Genomic DNA, 17,390 nt, shown 5'->3' on the forward strand with positions numbered 1-17,390 from the left:
TGTTCTCTCCAGGTCAGTATTTATTGTACTCTCCAGGTCATTATTTATTCTACTCTCCAGGGCAGTATTTATTGTACTCTGCAGGTCATTATTTATTGTACTCTCCAGGTCAGTATTTATTGCACTCTCCAGGTCAGTATTTATTGTACTCTTCAGGTCAGTATTTAATGTACTCTCCAGGTCAGTATTTATTGCCCTATCCTGGTCAGTATTTATTGTACTCTCCAGGTCAGTATTTATTGTAATCTCCATGTTAGTATTTATTGCCCTCTCCCGGTGTGTATTTATTGTACTCCCAGTCAGTATTTATTGTACTCTCTGGGTCAGTATTTATTGTACTCTCCAGTTCAATACTTATTGTACTCTCCAGGTCAGTGTTTATTGTAATCTCCAAGTCAGTATTTATTGTACTCTCCAGGTCTGTATTTATTGTACTCTCCATGTCAGTATTTATAGTACTCTCCAACTCACTATTAATTGTACTCTCCTGGTCAGTATTTATTGTAATCTCCAGGTCAGTTTTTATTACCCTCTCCAAGTCTGTTTTAATTGTACTCTCCAGGTCAGTATTTATTACCCTCTACAGGTTAGTATTTATAGTACTCTCCAGGTCAGTATTTATTGTACTCTCCAGATCAGTATTTATTGTTCTCTCCAGGTCAGTATTTATTGTACTCTCCAGGTCATTATTTATTCTACTCTACAGGGCAGTATTTATTGTACTCTCCAGGTCATTATTTATTGTACTCTCCAGGTCAGTATTTATTGCACTCTCCAGGTCAGTATTTATTACCCTCTCCAGGTCAGTATTTATTATACTCTCCAGGTCAGTATTTATTGTACTCTTCAGGTCAGTATTGAATGTACTCTCCAGGTCAGTATTTATTGTACTCTCCAGGTCATTATTTATTGTACTCTCCAGGTCAGTATTTATTGCCCTCTCCCGGTGTGTATTTCTTGTACTCCCAGGTCAGTATTTATTGTAATCTCCAGGTCAGTGATTATTACCCTCTCCAGGTCAGTATTTATTGTACTCCCAGATCAGTATTTGTTGTACTCTCCAGGTCACCATTTATTACCCTCTCCAGGTCAACATTATTGTAATCTCCAGGTCAGTATTTATTGTACTCTCCAGGTCTGTAATTATTGTACTCTCCATGTCAGTTTTTATTGTACTCTCGAACTCACTATTAATTGTACTCTCCTGGTCAGTATTTATTGTACTCTCCAGTTCAATACTTATTGTACTCTCCAGGTTAGTATTTATTGTACTCCCCAGGTCAGTGTTTATTGTACTCTCCAGATCAGTATTTATTGTTCTCTCCAGGTCAGTATTTATTGTACTCTCCAGGTCATTATTTATTCTACTCTCCAGGGCAGTATTTATTGTACTCTCCAGGTCATTATTTATTGTACTCTCCAGGTCAGTATTTATTGCACTCTCCAGGACAGTATTTATTGTACTCTTCAGGTCAGTATTTAATGTACTCTCCAGGTCAGTATTTATTGCCCAATCCTGGTCAGTATTTATTGTATTCTCCAGGTCAGTATTTATTGTAATCTCCATGTTAGTATTTATTGCCCTCTCCCGGTGTGTATTTATTGTACTCCCAGTCAGTATTTATTGTCCTCTCTGGGTCAGTATTTATTGTACTCTCCAGTTCAATACTTATTGTACTCTCCAGGTCTGTATTTATTGTACTCTCCATGTCAGTATTTATAGTACTCTCCAACTCACTATTAATTGTACTCTCCTGGTCAGTATTTATTGTAATCTCCAGGTCAGTTTTTATTACCCTCTCCAAGTCTGTTTTAATTGTACTCTCCAGGTCAGTATTTATTACCCTCTACAGGTTAGTATTTATAGTACTCTCCAGGTCAGTATATATTGTACTCTCCAGATCAGTATTTATTGTTCTCTCCAGGTCAGTATTTATTGTACTCTCCAGGTCATTATTTATTCTACTCTACAGGGCAGTATTTATTGTACTCTCCAGGTCATTCTTTATTGTACTCTCCAGGTCAGTATTTATTGCACTCTCCAGGTCAGTATTTATTACCCTCTCCAGGTCAGTATTTATTATACTCTCCAGGTCAGTATTTATTGTACTCTTCAGGTAAGTATTGAATGTACTCTCCAGGTCAGTATTTATTGTACTCTCCAGGTCAGTTTTTATTGTAATCTCCATGTTAGTATTTATTGCCCTCTCCCGGTGTGTATTTATTGTACTCCCAGGTCAGTATTTATTGTACTCTCCAGATCAGTATTTGTTGTACTCTCCAGGTCAGCATTTATTACCCTCTCCAGGTCAGCATTATTGTAATCTCCAGGTCAGTATTTATTGTACTCTCCAGGTCTGTAATTATTGTTCTCTCCATGTCAGTATTTATTGTACTCTCGAACTCACTATTAATTGTACTCTCCTTGTCAGTATTTATTGTACTCTCCAGTTCAATACTTATTGTACTCTCCAGGTTAGTATTTATTGTACTCTCCAGGTCAGTATTTATTGTACTCTCCAGATCAGTATTTATTGTTCTCTCCAGATCAGTATTTATTTTACTCTCCAGGTCATTATTTATTCTACTCTCCAGTGCAGTATTTATTGTACTCTCCAGGTCATTATTTATTGTACTCTCCAGTTCAATACTTATTGTACTCTCCAGTTCAGTATTTATTGTAATCTCCAGGTCAGTATTAATTGTAGTCTCCAGGTCTGTATTTATTGTACTCTCCAGGTCAGTATTTATTGTACTCTCCAGGTCATTATTTATTCTACTCTCCAGGTCAGTATTTAATGTACTCTCCAAGACAGTATATTTTGTACTCTCCAGGTCAGTATTTATTGTACTCTCCAGGTCAGTATTTATTGTACTCCCCAGGTCAGTGTTTATTCTACACTGCAGGTCAGTATTTATTGTACTCTCCAGGTCAGTATTTATTGTACTTTCTAGGTCAATATTTATTGTACTCTCCAGTTCAGTGTTTATTGTACTGTCCAGGTCTGTATTTATTGTCCTCTCCAGGTCACCATTTATTGTACACACCAGGTCAGTATTTATTGTACTCTCCAGGTCAGTATTTATTGTACTCTCCAAGTCAGTATATATTGCACTCTCAACATCAATATATATTGCCCTCTCTAGGTCAGTATTTATTGCCCTCTCCAGCCCAGTATTTATTGTACTCTCCAGGTCAGTATTTATTGTACTCTCCAGGTCATTATATATTCTACTCTACAGGGCAGTATTTATTGTACTCTCCAGGTCATTATTTATTGTACTCTCCAGGTCAGTATTTATTGCACTCTCCAGGTCAGTATTTATTACCCTCTCCAGGTCAGTATTTATTATACTCTCCAGGTCAGTATTTATTGTACTCTTCAGGTCAGTATTGAATGTACTCTCCAGGTCAGTATTTATTGTACTCTCCAGGTCATTATTTATTGTACTCTCCAGGTCAGTATTTATTGCCCTCTCCCGGTGTGTATTTATTGTACTCCAAGGTCAGTATTTATTGTAATCTCCAGGTCAGTGTTGATTACCCTCTCCAGGTCAGTATTTATTGTACTCCCAGATCAGTATTTGTTGTACTCTCCAGGTCAGCATTTATTACCCTCTCCAGGTCAGCATTATTGTAATCTCCAGGTCAGTATTTATTGTACTCTCCAGGTCTGTAATTATTGTACTCTCCATGTCAGTTTTTATTGTACTCTCGAACTCACTATTAATTGTACTCTCCTGGTCAGTATTTATTGTACTCTCCAGTTCAATACTTATTGTACTCTCCAGGTTAGTATTTATTGTACTCTCCAGGTCAGTGTTTATTGTACTCTCCAGATCAGTATTTATTGTTTTCTCCAGGGCAGTATTTATTGTACTCTCCAGGTCATTATTTATTGTACTCTCCAGGTCAGTATTTATTGCCCTATCCTGGTCAGTATTTATTGTACTCTCCAGGTCAGTATTTATTGTAATCTCCATGTTAGTATTTATTGCCCTCTCCCGGTGTGTATTTATTGTACTCCCAGTCAGTATTTATTGTACTCTCTGGGTCAGTATTTATTGTACTCTCCAGTTCAATACTTATTGTACACTCCAGGTCAGTGTTTATTGTAATCTCCAGGTCAGTATTTATTGTACTCTCCAGGTCTGTATTTATTGTACTCTCCATGTCAGTATTTACAGTACTCTCCAACTCACTATTAATTGTACTCTCCTGCTCAGTATTTATTGTAATCTCCAGGTCAGTTTTTATTACCCTCTCCAAGTCTGTTTTAATTGTACTCTCCAGGTCAGTATTTATTACCCTCTACAGGTTAGTATTTATAGTACTCTCCAGGTCAGTATTTATTGTACTCTCCAGGTCATTATTTATTCTACTCTACAGGGCAGTATTTATTGTACTCTCCAGGTCATCATTTATTGTACTCTCCAGGTCATTATTTATTGCACTCTCCAGGTCAGTATTTATTACCCTCTCCAGGTCAGTATTTATTATACTCTCCAGGTCAGTATTTATTGTACTCTTCAGGTCAGTATTGAATGTACTCTCCAGGTCAGTATTTATTGTACTCTCCAGGTCAGTATTTATTGTAATCTCCATGTTAGTATTTATTTCCCTCTCCCGGTGTGTATTTATTGTACTCCCAGGTCAGTATTTATTGTACTCTCCAGATCAGTATTTGTTGTACTCTCCAGGTCAGCATTTATTACCCTCTCCAGGTCAGCATTATTGTAATCTCCAGGTCAGTATTTATTGTACTCTCCAGGTCTGTAATTATTGTTCTCTCCATGTCAGTATTTATTGTACTCTCAAACTCACTATTAATTGTACTCTCCTTGTCAGTATTTATTGTACTCTCCAGTTCAATACTTATTGTACTCTCCAGGTTAGTATTTATTGTACTCTCCAGGTCAGTATTTATTGTACTCTCCAGATCAGTATTTATTGTTCTCTCCAGGTCAGTATTTATTTTACTCTCCAGGTCATTATTTATTCTACTCTCCAGTGCAGTATTTATTGTACTCTCCAGGTCATTATTTATTGTACTCTCCAGTTCAATACTTATTGTACTCTCCAGTTCAGTATTTATTGTAATCTCCAGGTCAGTATTAATTGTACTCTCCAGGTCTGTATTTATTGTACTCTCCATGTCAGTATTTATTGTACTCTCCAACTCACTATTAATTGTACTCTCCTGGTCAGTATTTATTGTAATCTCCAGGTCAGTATTTATTACCCTCTCCAAGTCTGTTTTAATTGTTCTCTCCAGGTCAGTATTTATTGTACTCTCCAGGTCATTATTTATTCTACTCTCCAGGGCAGTATTTATTGTACACTCCAGGTCATTATTTATTGTACTCTCCAGGTCAGTATTTATTACCCTCTCCAGGTCAGTATTTAATATACTCTCCAGGTCAGTATTTATTGTACTCTTCAGGTCAGTATTGAATGTATTCTCCAGGTCAGTATTTAATGTACTCTCCAGGTCAGTATTTATTGTAATCTCCATGTTAGTATTTATTGCCCTTTCCCGGTGTGTACTTATTGTACTCCCAGGTCAGATTTATTGTAATCTCCAGGTCAGTGTTTATTACCCTCTCCAGGTCAGTATTTATTGTACTCTCCAGATCAGTATTTATGGTTCTCTGCAGGTCAGTATTTATTACCCTCTCTCGGTCAGTATATATTGTACACTCCAGGTCATTATTTATTGTACTCTCCAGGTCAGTATTTATTGTACTCTCCATGTCAGTATTTATTGCCCACTCCAGGTCAGTATTTATTGTACCCTCTAGGTCAGTATTTATTGTACAATCCATGTCAGTATTTTTTGTAGACTCCAGGGCAGTATTTATTGTACTCTCCAGGTCAATATTTATTGTCCTCTCCAGGTCAGTATTTATTGTACTCTTCAGGTCAGTATTTAATGTACTCTCCAGGTCAGTATTTATTGTAATCTCCATGTTAGTATTTATTGCCCTCCTCCGGTGTGTATATATTTTACTCCCAGGTCAGTATTTATTTTATTCTCTGGGTCAGTATTTATTGTACTCTCCAGTTCAATATTTATTGTACTCCAAAGGTCAATATTTATTGTACTTTCCAGGTCAGTATTTATTGTACTCTCTCGGTGAGTATTTATTGTACTCTCCAGGTCAGTATTTGTTACCCTCTCCTGGTCAGTATTTAATGTACGCTCCAGATCAGTATTTATAGTACTCTCCAGGTCAGTATTAATTTTGCTCTCCAGGTAAGTATTTATTGTACTCTCCACGTCAGTATTTATTGCCCTCTCCCGGTGTGTATTTATTGTACTCCCAGGTCAGTATTTATTGTAATCTCCAGGTCAGTGTTTATTACCCTCTCCAGGTCATTATTTATAGTACTCTCCAGGTCAGTATTTATTGTACTCTCCATGTCAGTATTTATTGCCCTCTCCAGTTCAGTATTTATTGTACCCTCTAGGTCAGTATTTATTGTACACTCCAGGTCAGTATTTATTGTCGACTCCAGGGCAGTATTTATTTGTACTCTCAAGGTCAATATTTATTGTACTCTCCAGATCAGTATTTATTGTACTCTTCAGGTCAGTATTTAATGTACTCTGCAGGTCAGTATTTATTACCCTCTCTCAGTCAGTATTTATTGTACACTCCAGGTCATTATTTATTGTACTCGCCAGGTCAGTATTTATTGTCCTCTCCAGGTCAGTATTTATTGCCCTCTCCAGGTCAGTATTTATTACCCTCTCCAGGTCAGTATTTATTGTACTCTCCAGGTCTGTATTTATTACTCTCTCCAGGTCAGAATTTATTACCCCCTCCAGGTCAGTATTTATTGTACTCTCCAGGTCAGTATTTATTGCACTCTCCAGGTCAGTATTTATTGTACTCTTCAGGTCAGTATTTAATGTACTCTCCAGGTCAGTATTTATTGCCCTATCCTGGTCAGTATTTATTGTACTCTCCAGGTCAGTATTTATTGTAATCTCCATGTTACTATTTATTGCCCTCTCCCGGTGTGTATTTATTGTAATCTCCAGGTCAGTATTTATTACCCTCTCCAAGTCTTTTTTAATTGTACTCTCCAGGTCAGTATTTATTACCCTCTCCAGGTTAGTATTTATTTTACTCTCCAGGTCAGTATTTATTGTACTCTCCAGATCAGTATTTATTGTTCTCTCCAGGTCAGTATTTATTGTACTCTCCAGGTCATTATTTATTCTACTCTCCAGGTCAGTATTTAATGTACTCTCCAAGACATTATATTTTGTACTCTCCAGGTCAGTATTTATTGTACTCTCCAGGTCAGTATTTATTGTACTCCCCAGGTCAGTGTTTATTCTACACTGCAGGTCAGTATTTATTGTACTCTCCAGGTCAGTATTTATTGTACTTTCTAGGTCAATATTTATTGTACTCTCCAGGTCTGTGTTTATTGTACTGTCCAGGTCTGTATTTATTGTCCTCTCCAGGTCAGCATTTATTGTACACACCAGGTCAGTATTTATTGTACTCTCCAGGTCAGTATTTATTGTACTCTCCAGGTCAGTATATATTGCACTCTCAACATCAATATATATTGCCCTCTCTAGGTCAGTATTTATTGCCCTCTCCAGCAAAGTATTTATTGTACTCTCCAGGTCAGTATTTATTGTATTCTCCAGGTCAGTATTTATTGCACTTTCCAGGTCAGTATTTATTGTACTCTCCAGGTCAGTATTTATTGTACTCTCTAGGTCAGTATTTATTGTACTGTCCAGGCCATATTTATTACCCTCTCCAGGTCAGTATTTATTGTACTTACCCAGGTCAGTATTTCTTGTACTCACCAGGTCAGTATTTATTGTATTCTCCAGGTCAGTATTTACTGTACACTCCAGGTCAGTATTTATTGCTCTCTCCAGGGCAGTTTTTATTTCCCTCTCCAGGTCAGTATTTATTGTACACTCCAGGTCAGTATTTAATGTACTCTTCAGGTCAGTATTTATTGTATTCACCAGGTCAGTATTTACTGTACTCTCCAAGTCAGTATTTATTCTACTCTCCAGGTCAGTATTTGTTGCCCTCTCCAGGGCAGTACTTATTGCCCTCTCCAGGGCAGTATTTATTATACTCTGCAGGTCATTATTTATTGTACTCTGCAGGTCAGTATTTATTGTACTCTCCAGGTCAGTATTTACTGTACTCTCCAGGTCAATATTTATTGTACTCTCCAGATCAGTATTTATTGTACTCTCCAGGTCAGTATTTATTGCACTCTCCTGGTCAATATTCTTTGCAATCTCCATCATTTTGATGGTACTCTCCAGGTCAGTATCTATTTTACTCTCAAGGTCAGTATTTATTGTATTTATTGTACTCTACAGGTCAGTATTTAATGTACTCTCCACGTCATTATATATTGTACTCTCCAGGTCAGTGTTTATTGTACTCTCCAGGTCAGTATTTATTGTACTCAGCAGGTCAGTATTTATTCTACACTGCAGGTCAGTATTTATTGTACTCTCCAGGTTAGTATTTATTGTACTTTCTAGATCAATATTTATTGTACTCTCCAGGTCAGTGTTTATTGTACTGTCCAGGTCAGTATTTATTGTCCTCTCCAGGTCAGCATTTATTGTACACTCCAGGTCAGTATATATTGTACTCTGCAGGTCAGTATTTATTGTGCTTTCCAGGTCAGTATTTCTTGTTGTCTCCCGGTCAGTATTTATTGTACTCTCCAGGTCAGTATTTATTGCACTCTCCAGGTCAGTATTTATTGTACTCTCCAGGTCAGTATTTATTGTACTCTCCAGGTCCGTATACATTGTACTCTCCAGGTCAGTATTTATTGCCCTCTCCAGGTCAGTATTTATTGTACTCGACAGGTCAGTATTTATTGTACTCTCCAGGTTAGTATTTATTGTTCTTTCCAGGTCATTATTTATTGTACACTCTGGGTCAGTATTTATTGCACTCTACAGTGCAGTATTTATTGCCCTCTCCAGGTCAGTATTTATTATACTCTCCAGGTCATTATTTATTGTACTCAGCAGGTCAGTATTTATTGTACTCTCCAGCTCAGTATTTACTGTACTCTCCAGGTCAGTATTTATTGTACTTCCCAGCTCTGTATGTATTGTACACTGCAGGTGAGTATTTATTGTACTCTCCAGGTCAGTATTTATTGTAATCTCCAGGTCAATATTTATTGTACTCTCCAGGTCAGTATTTTTTGTACTGTCCAGACCATATTTATTACCCTCTCCAGGTCAGTATTTATTGTACTCCCCAGGTCAGTATTTATTGTACTCACCAGGTCAGTATTTATTGTACTCTCCAGCTCAGTATTTACTGTACACTCCAGGTCAGTATTTATTGCTCTCTCCAGGGCAGTTTTTATTTCCCTCTCCAGGTCAGTATTTATTGTACACTCCAGGTCAGTATTTAATGTACTCTTCAGGTCAGTATTTATTGTATTCACCAGGTCAGTATTTATTGTACTCTACAGGTCAGTATTTATTGTACTCTCCAGGTCAGTATTTATTGCCCTCTCCAGGGCAGTACTTATTGCCCTCTCCAGGTCAGTATTTATTATACTCTGCAGGTCATTATTTATTGTACTCTCCAGGTCAGTATTTATTGCACTCTCCTGGTCAATATTCTTTGCCCTCTCCATCATTTTGATGGTACTCTCCAGGTCAGTATCTATTTTACTCTCAAGGTCAGTATTTATTGTATTTATTGTACTCTACAGGTCAGTATTTAATGTACTCTCCACGTCAGTATATATTGTACTCTCCAGGTCAGTGTTTATTGTACTCTCCAGGTCAGTATTTATTGTACTCAGCAGGTCAGTATTTATTCTACACTGCAGGTCAGTATTTATTGTACTCTCCAGGTTAGTATTTATTGTACTTTCTAGATCAATATTTATTGTACTCTCCAGGTCAGTGTTTATAGTACTGTCCAGGTCAGTATTTATTGTCCTCTCCAGGTCAGCATTTATTGTACACTCCAGGTCAGTATATATTGTACTCTGCAGGTCAGTATTTATTGTGCTTTCCAGGTCAGTATTTATTGTTGTCTCCCGGTCAGTATTTATTGTACTCTCCAGGTCAGTATTTATTGCACTCTCCAGGTCAGTATTTATTGTACTCTCCAGGTCAGTATTTATTGTACTCTCCAGGTCCGTATACATTGTACTCTCCAGGTCAGTATTTATTGCCCTCTCCAGGTCAGTATTTATTGTACTCGACAGGTCAGTATTTATTGTACTCTCCAGGTTAGTATTTATTGTTCTTTCCAGGTCATTATTTATTGTACACTCTGGGTCAGTATTTATTGCACTCTACAGTGCAGTATTTATTGCCCTCTCCAGGTCAGTATTTATTATACTCTCCAGGTCATTATTTATTGTACTCAGCTGGTCAGTATTTATTGAACTCTCCAGGTCAGTATTTACTGTACTCTCCAGTTCACTATTTGTTGTACTCTCCAGATCCGTATTTATTGTACTCTCCAGGTCAGTATTTATTGCACTCTCCTGGTCAATATTCATTGCCCTCTCCAGGTCATCTTTATGGTACTCTCCAGGTCAGTATTTATTGTACTCTCAAGGTCAGTATTTATTGTATTTATTGTACTTTCCAGGTCAGTATTTATTGTACTCTACAGGTCAGTATTTAATGTACTCTCCAGGTCAGTATTTATTGTACTCTCCAGGTCAGTATTTATTGTATTCTCCAGGTCAGTATTTATTTTACTCTCCAGGTCAGTATTTATTGTACTGTCCAGCCCATATTTATTCCCCTCTCCAGGTCAATATTTATTCTACTCCCCAGGTCAGTATTTATTGTACTCACCAGGTCAGTATTTATTGCACTCTCCAGGTCAGTATTTACTGTACACTCCTGGTCAGTATTTATTGCTCTATCCAGGGCAGTTTTTATTTCCCTTTCCAGGTCAGTATTTATTGTACTCTCCAGGTCAGTATTTATTATACTCTCCAGCTCAGTGTTTATTGTACTGTCCAGGTCAGTATTTATAGTCCTCTCCATGTCAGTATTTATTGTACACTGCAGGTCTGTATTTATGGCCCTCTCCAGGTCAGGATTTATTACATTCTACACGTCAGTATTTATTGTACTCTCCAGGTCAGTATTTATTGTATTCTTCAGGTCAGTATTTATTGTAACCTCCAGGTCAGTATTTATTGCACTCTCCAGGTCTGTATTTATTGTACTCTCCTGGTCAGTATTTATTGTACTCTCCAGGTCAGTATTTATTGGACTGTTAGGCCATATTTATTACCCTCTCCAGGTCAGTATTTATTGTACTTACCCAGGTCAGTATTTATTGTACTCTCCAGCTCAGTATTTATTGTACTTTCCAGGTCAGTATTTACTGTACACTCCAGGTCAGTATTTATTGCTCTCTCCAGGGCAGTTTTTATTTCCCTCTCCAGGTCAGTATTTATTGTACTCTCCAGGTCAGTATTTAATGTACTCTCCAGGTCAGTATTTATTGTACTCACCAGGTCAGTATTTATTGTACTCTCCAGGTCAGTATTTATTGCCCTCTCCAGTGCAGTATTTAGTGCCCTCTCCAGGTCAGTATTTATTGTACTCTCCAGGTCAGTATTTAGTGTATTCTCCTGTTCACTATTTATTGTACTCTCCAGAACCGTATTGGTTGTACTCTCCAGGTCAGTATTTATTGCACTCTCCTGGTCAATGTACATTGCCCTCTCCAGTTCATTTTTATGGTATTCTACAGGTCAGTATTTATTGTACTCTCAAGGTCAGTATTTATTGTATTTATTGCACTCTCCAGGTCAGTATTTATTGTACTCTACAGGTCAGTATTTAATGTACTCTCCAGGTCAGTATTTATTGTACTCTGCAGGTCAGTATTTATTGTACTCTCCAGGTCAGTATTTACTGTACTCTCCAGGTCAATATGTATTGTACTCTCCAGATCAGTATTTATTGTACTCTCCAGGTCAGTATTTATTGCACTCTCCTGGTCAATATTCTTTGCCCTCTCCAGGTCATTTTGATGGTACTCTCCAGGTCAATATCTATTGTACTCTCAAGGTCAGTATTTATTGTATTTATTGTACTCTACAGGTCAGTATTTAATGTACTCTCCAGGTCAGTATATATTGTACTCTGCAGGTCAGTATTTATTGTACTCTCCAGGTCAGTGTTAATTGTACTGTCCAGGTCAGTATTTATTGTCCTCTCCAGGTCAGCATTTATTGTACACTCCAGGTCAGTATTTATTGTACTCTCCAGGTCAGTATTTACTGTACTCTCCAGGTCAGTATTTATTGTAGTCTCCCGGTCAGTATTTATTGTCCTCTCCATGTCAGTATTTATTGTACTCTCCAGGTCCGTATATATTGTACTCTCCAGTTCAGTATTTATTGCCCTCTCCAGGTCAGTATTTATTGTACTCGACAGGTCAGTATTTATTGTACTCTCCAGGTCAGTATATATTGCACTTTCCAGGTCCGTAATTATTGTTCCTCCTGTTCAGAATTTATTGAACCCTCCAGGTCAGTATTTAGTGCCCTCTCCAGGTCAGTATTTATTGTACTTTCCAGGTCAATATTTATTGTACTCTCCAGTTCAGTATTTATTGTACTCTCCAGTTCAGTATATCTCGCACTCTCAAGGTCAATATTTATTGCCCTCTCCAGGTCAGTATTTATTGTACTCACCAAGTCAGTATTTATTGCACTCTCCAGGTCAGTATTTACTGTACACTCCTGGTCAGTATTTATTGCTCTATCCAGGGCAGTTTTTATTTCCCTTTCCAGGTCAGTATTTATTGTACTCTCCAGGTCAGTATTTATTATACTCTCCAGCTCAGTGTTTATTGTACTGTCCAGGTCAGTATTTATAGTCCTCTCCATGTCAGTATTTATTGTACACTGCAGGTCTGTATTTATGGCCCTCTCCAGGTCAGGATTTATTACATTCTCCACGTCAGTATTTATTGTACTCTCCAGGTCAGTATTTATTGTATTCTTCAGGTCAGTATTTATTGTAACCTCCAGGTCAGTATTTATTGCAATCTCCAGGTCTGTATTTATTGTACTCTCCTGGTCAGTATTTATTGTACTCTCCAGGTCAGTATTTATTGGACTGTTAGGCCATATTTATTACCCTCTCCAGGTCAGTATTTATTGTACTTACCCAGGTCAGTATTTATTGTACTCTCCAGGTCAGTATTTATTGTACTTTCCAGGTCAGTATTTACTGTACACTCCAGGTCAGTATTTATTGCTCTCTCCAGGGCAGTTTTTATTTCCCTCTCCAGGTCAGTATTTATTGTACTCTCCAGGTCAGTATTTAATGTACTCTCCAGGTCAGTATTTATTGTACTCACCAGGTCAGTATTTATTGTACTCTCCAGGTCAGTATTTATTGCCCTCTCCAGTGCAGTATTTAGTGCCCTCTCCAGGTCAGTATTTATTGTACTCTCCAGGTCAGTATTTAGTGTATTCTCCTGTTCACTATTTATTGTACTCTGCAGAACCGTATTGGTTGTACTCTCCAGGTCAGTATTTATTGCACTCTCCTGGTCAATGTACATTGCCCTCTCCAGTTCATTTTTATGGTATTCTACAGGTCAGTATTTATTGTACTCTCAAGGTCAGTATTTATTGTATTTATTGCACTCTCCAGGTCAGTATTTATTGTACTCTACAGGTCAGTATTTAATGTACTCTCCAGGTCAGTATTTATTGTACTCTGCAGGTCAGTATTTATTGTACTCTCCAGGTCAGTATTTACTGTACTCTCCAGTTCAATATTTATTGTACTCTCCAGATCAGTATTAATTGTACTCTCCAGGTCAGTATTTATTGCACTCTCCTGGTCAATATTCTTTGCCCTCTCCAGGTCATTTTGATGGTACTCTCCAGGTCAATATCTATTGTACTCTCAAGGTCAGTATTTATTGTATTTATTGTACTCTACAGGTCAGTATTTAATGTACTCTCCAGGTCAGTATATATTGTACTCTGCAGGTCAGTATTTATTGTACTCTCCAGGTCAGTGTTAATTGTACTGTCCAGGTCAGTATTTATTGTCCTCTCCAGGTCAGCATTTATTGTACACTCCAGGTCAGTATTTATTGTACTCTCCAGGTCAGTATTTACTGTACTCTCCAGGTCAGTATTTATTGTAGTCTCCCGGTCAGTATTTATTGTCCTCTCCATGTCAGTATTTATTGTACTCTCCAGGTCCGTATATATTGTACTCTCCAGTTCAGTATTTATTGCCCTCTCCAGGTCAGTATTTATTGTACTCGACAGGTCAGTATTTATTGTACTCTCCAGGTTAGTATTTATTGTACTCTCCAGGTCATTATTTATTGTACACTCTGGGTCAGTATTTATTGTACTCTACATTTCAGTATTTATTGTACTCACCAGGTCAGTATTTATTGCCCTCTCCAGTGCAGTATGTATTGTCCTCTCCAGGTCAGTATTTATTTTACTCTCCAGGTCATTATTTATTGTACTCTGCGGGTCAGTATTTATTGAACTCTCCAGGTCAGTATTTACTGTACTCTCCAGTTCACTATTTGTTGTATTCTCCAGATCCGTATTTATTGTGCTCTCCAGGTCAGTATTTATTGCACTCTCCTGGTCAATATTCATTGCCCTCTCCAGGTCATTTTTATGGTATTCTCCAGGTCAGTATTTATTGTACTCTCAAGGTCAGTATTTATTGTATTTATTGTACTCTCCAGGTCAGTATTTATTGTACTCTACAGGTCAGTATTAATGTACTCTCCAGGTCAGTATTTATTGTACTCTCCAGCTCAGTATTTATTGTACTCTCCAGGTCAGTATTTATTGCACTTCCCAGCTCTGTATGTATTGTACACTGCAGGTGAGTATTTATTGTACTCTCCAGGTCAGTATTTATTGTAATCTCCAGGTCAATATTTATTGTACTCTCCAGGTCAGTATTTTTTGTACTGTCCAGACCATATTTATTACCCTCTCCAGGTCAGTATTTATTGTACTCCCCAGGTCAGTATTTATTGTACTCACCAGGTCAGTATTTATTGTACTCTCCAGCTCAGTATTTACTGTACACTCCAGGTCAGTATTTATTGCTCTCTCCAGGGCTGTTTTTATTTCCCTCTCCAGGTCAGTATTTATTGTACACTCCAGGTCAGTATTTAATGTACTCTTCAGGTCAGTATTTATTGTACTAACCAGGTCAGTATTTATTGTACTCTACAGGTCAGTATTTATTGTACTCTCCAGGTCAGTATTTATTGCCCTCTCCAGGGCAGTACTTATTGCCCTCTCCAGGTCAGTATTTATTATACTCTCCAGGTCATTATTTATTGTACTCTGCAGGTCAGTATTTATTGTACTCTCCAGGTCAGTATTTACTGTACTCTCCAGGTCAATATTTATTGTACTCTCCAGATCACTATTTATTGTACTCTCATGGTCAGTATTTATTGCACTCTCCTGGTCAATATTCTATGCCCTCTCCGTCATTTTGATGGTGCTCTCCAGGTCAGTATCTATTTGACTCTCAAGGACAGTATTTATTGTATTTATTGTACGCTACAGGTCAGTATTTAATGTACTCTCCAGGTCAGTATATATTGTACTCTCCAGGTCAGTGTTTATTGTACTCTCCAGGTCAGTATTTATTGTACTCCCCAGGTCAGTATTTATTCTACACTGCAGGTCAGTATTTATTGTACTCTCCAGGTTAGTATTTATTGTACTTTCTAGATCAATATGTATTGTACTCTCGAGGTCAGTGTTTATTGTACTGTCCATGTCAGTATTTATTGTCCTCTCCAGGTCAGCATTTATTGTACACTCCAGGTCAGTATATATTGTACTCTCCAGGTCAGTATTTATTGTGCTTTCCAGGTCAGTATTTATTGTAGTCTCCTGGTCAGTATTTATTGCACTCTCCAGGTCAGTATTTATTGCACTCTCCAGGTCCGTCTTTATTGTACTCTCCAGGTCAGTATTTATTGTACTCTCCAGGTCCGTATACATTGTACTCTCCAGGTCAGTATTTATTGCCCTCTCCAGGTCAGTATTTATTGTACTCGACAGGTCAGTATTTATTGTACTCTCCAGGTTAGTACTTATTGTTCTCTCCAGGTCATTATTTATTGTACACTCTGGGTCAGTATTTATTGCACTCTACAGTGCAGTATTTATTGCCCTCTCCAGGTCAGTATTTATTATACTCTCCAGGTCATTATTTATTGTACTCAGCAGGTCAGTATTTATTGAACTCTCCAAGTCAGTATTTACTGTACTCTCCAGTTCACTATTTGTTGTACTCTCCAGATCCGTATTTATTGTACTCTCCAGGTCAGTATTTATTGCACTCACCTGGTCAATATTCATTGCCCTCTCCAGGTCATCTTTATGGTACTCTCCAGGTCAGTATTTCTTGTACTCTCAAGGTCAGTATTTATTGTATTTATTGTACTTTCCAGGTCAGTATTTATTGTACTCTACAGGTCAGTATTTAATGTAATCTCCAGGTCAGTATTTATTGTACTCTGCAGGTCGGTATTTATTGTACTTTCCAGGTCAGCATTTACTGTACTCTCCAGTTCACTATTTGTTGTACTCTCCTGATCCGCATTTATTGTACTCTCCAGGTCAGTATTTATTGCACTCTCCTGGTCAATATTCATTGCCCTCTCCAGGTCATCTTTATGGTACTCTCCAGGTCAGTATTTATTGTACTCTCAAGGTCAGTACTTATTGTATTTATTGTACTTTCCAGGTCAGTATTTATTGTACTCTCCAGGTCAGTTTTTAATGTACTCTCCAGGTCAGTATTTATTGTACTCTCCAGGTCAGTATTTATTGTACTCTCCAGGTCAGTATTTATTGTACTCCCCAGCTCTGTATGTATTGTATACTGCAGGTCAGTATTTAATGTACTCTCCAGGTCAGTATTTATTGTACTCTCTCGGTCAGTATTTATTGTACACTCTGGGTCAGTATTTATTGCACTCTACAGTGCAGTATTTATTGCCCTCTCCAGGTCAGTATTTATTATACTCTCCAGGTCATTATTTATTGTACTCAGCAGGTCAGTATTTATTGAACTCTCCAAGTCAGTATTTACTGTACTCTCCAGTTCAATATTTATTGTACTCTCCAGGTCAGTATTTATTGCACTCTCCTGGTCAATATTCATTGCCCTCTCCAGGTCATCTTTATGGTACTCTCCAGGTCAGTATTTATTGTACTCTCAAGGTCAGTATTTATTGTATTTATTGTACTTTGCAGGTCAGTATTTATTGTACTCTACAGGTCAGTATTTAATGTACTCTCCAGGTCAGTATTTATTGTACTCTGCAGGTCAGTATTT

This window comes from Pristiophorus japonicus, unplaced genomic scaffold (genome assembly GCF_044704955.1).
Source record: "Pristiophorus japonicus isolate sPriJap1 unplaced genomic scaffold, sPriJap1.hap1 HAP1_SCAFFOLD_82, whole genome shotgun sequence".
In the NCBI taxonomy this organism is placed as follows: domain Eukaryota; kingdom Metazoa; phylum Chordata; class Chondrichthyes; family Pristiophoridae; genus Pristiophorus; species Pristiophorus japonicus.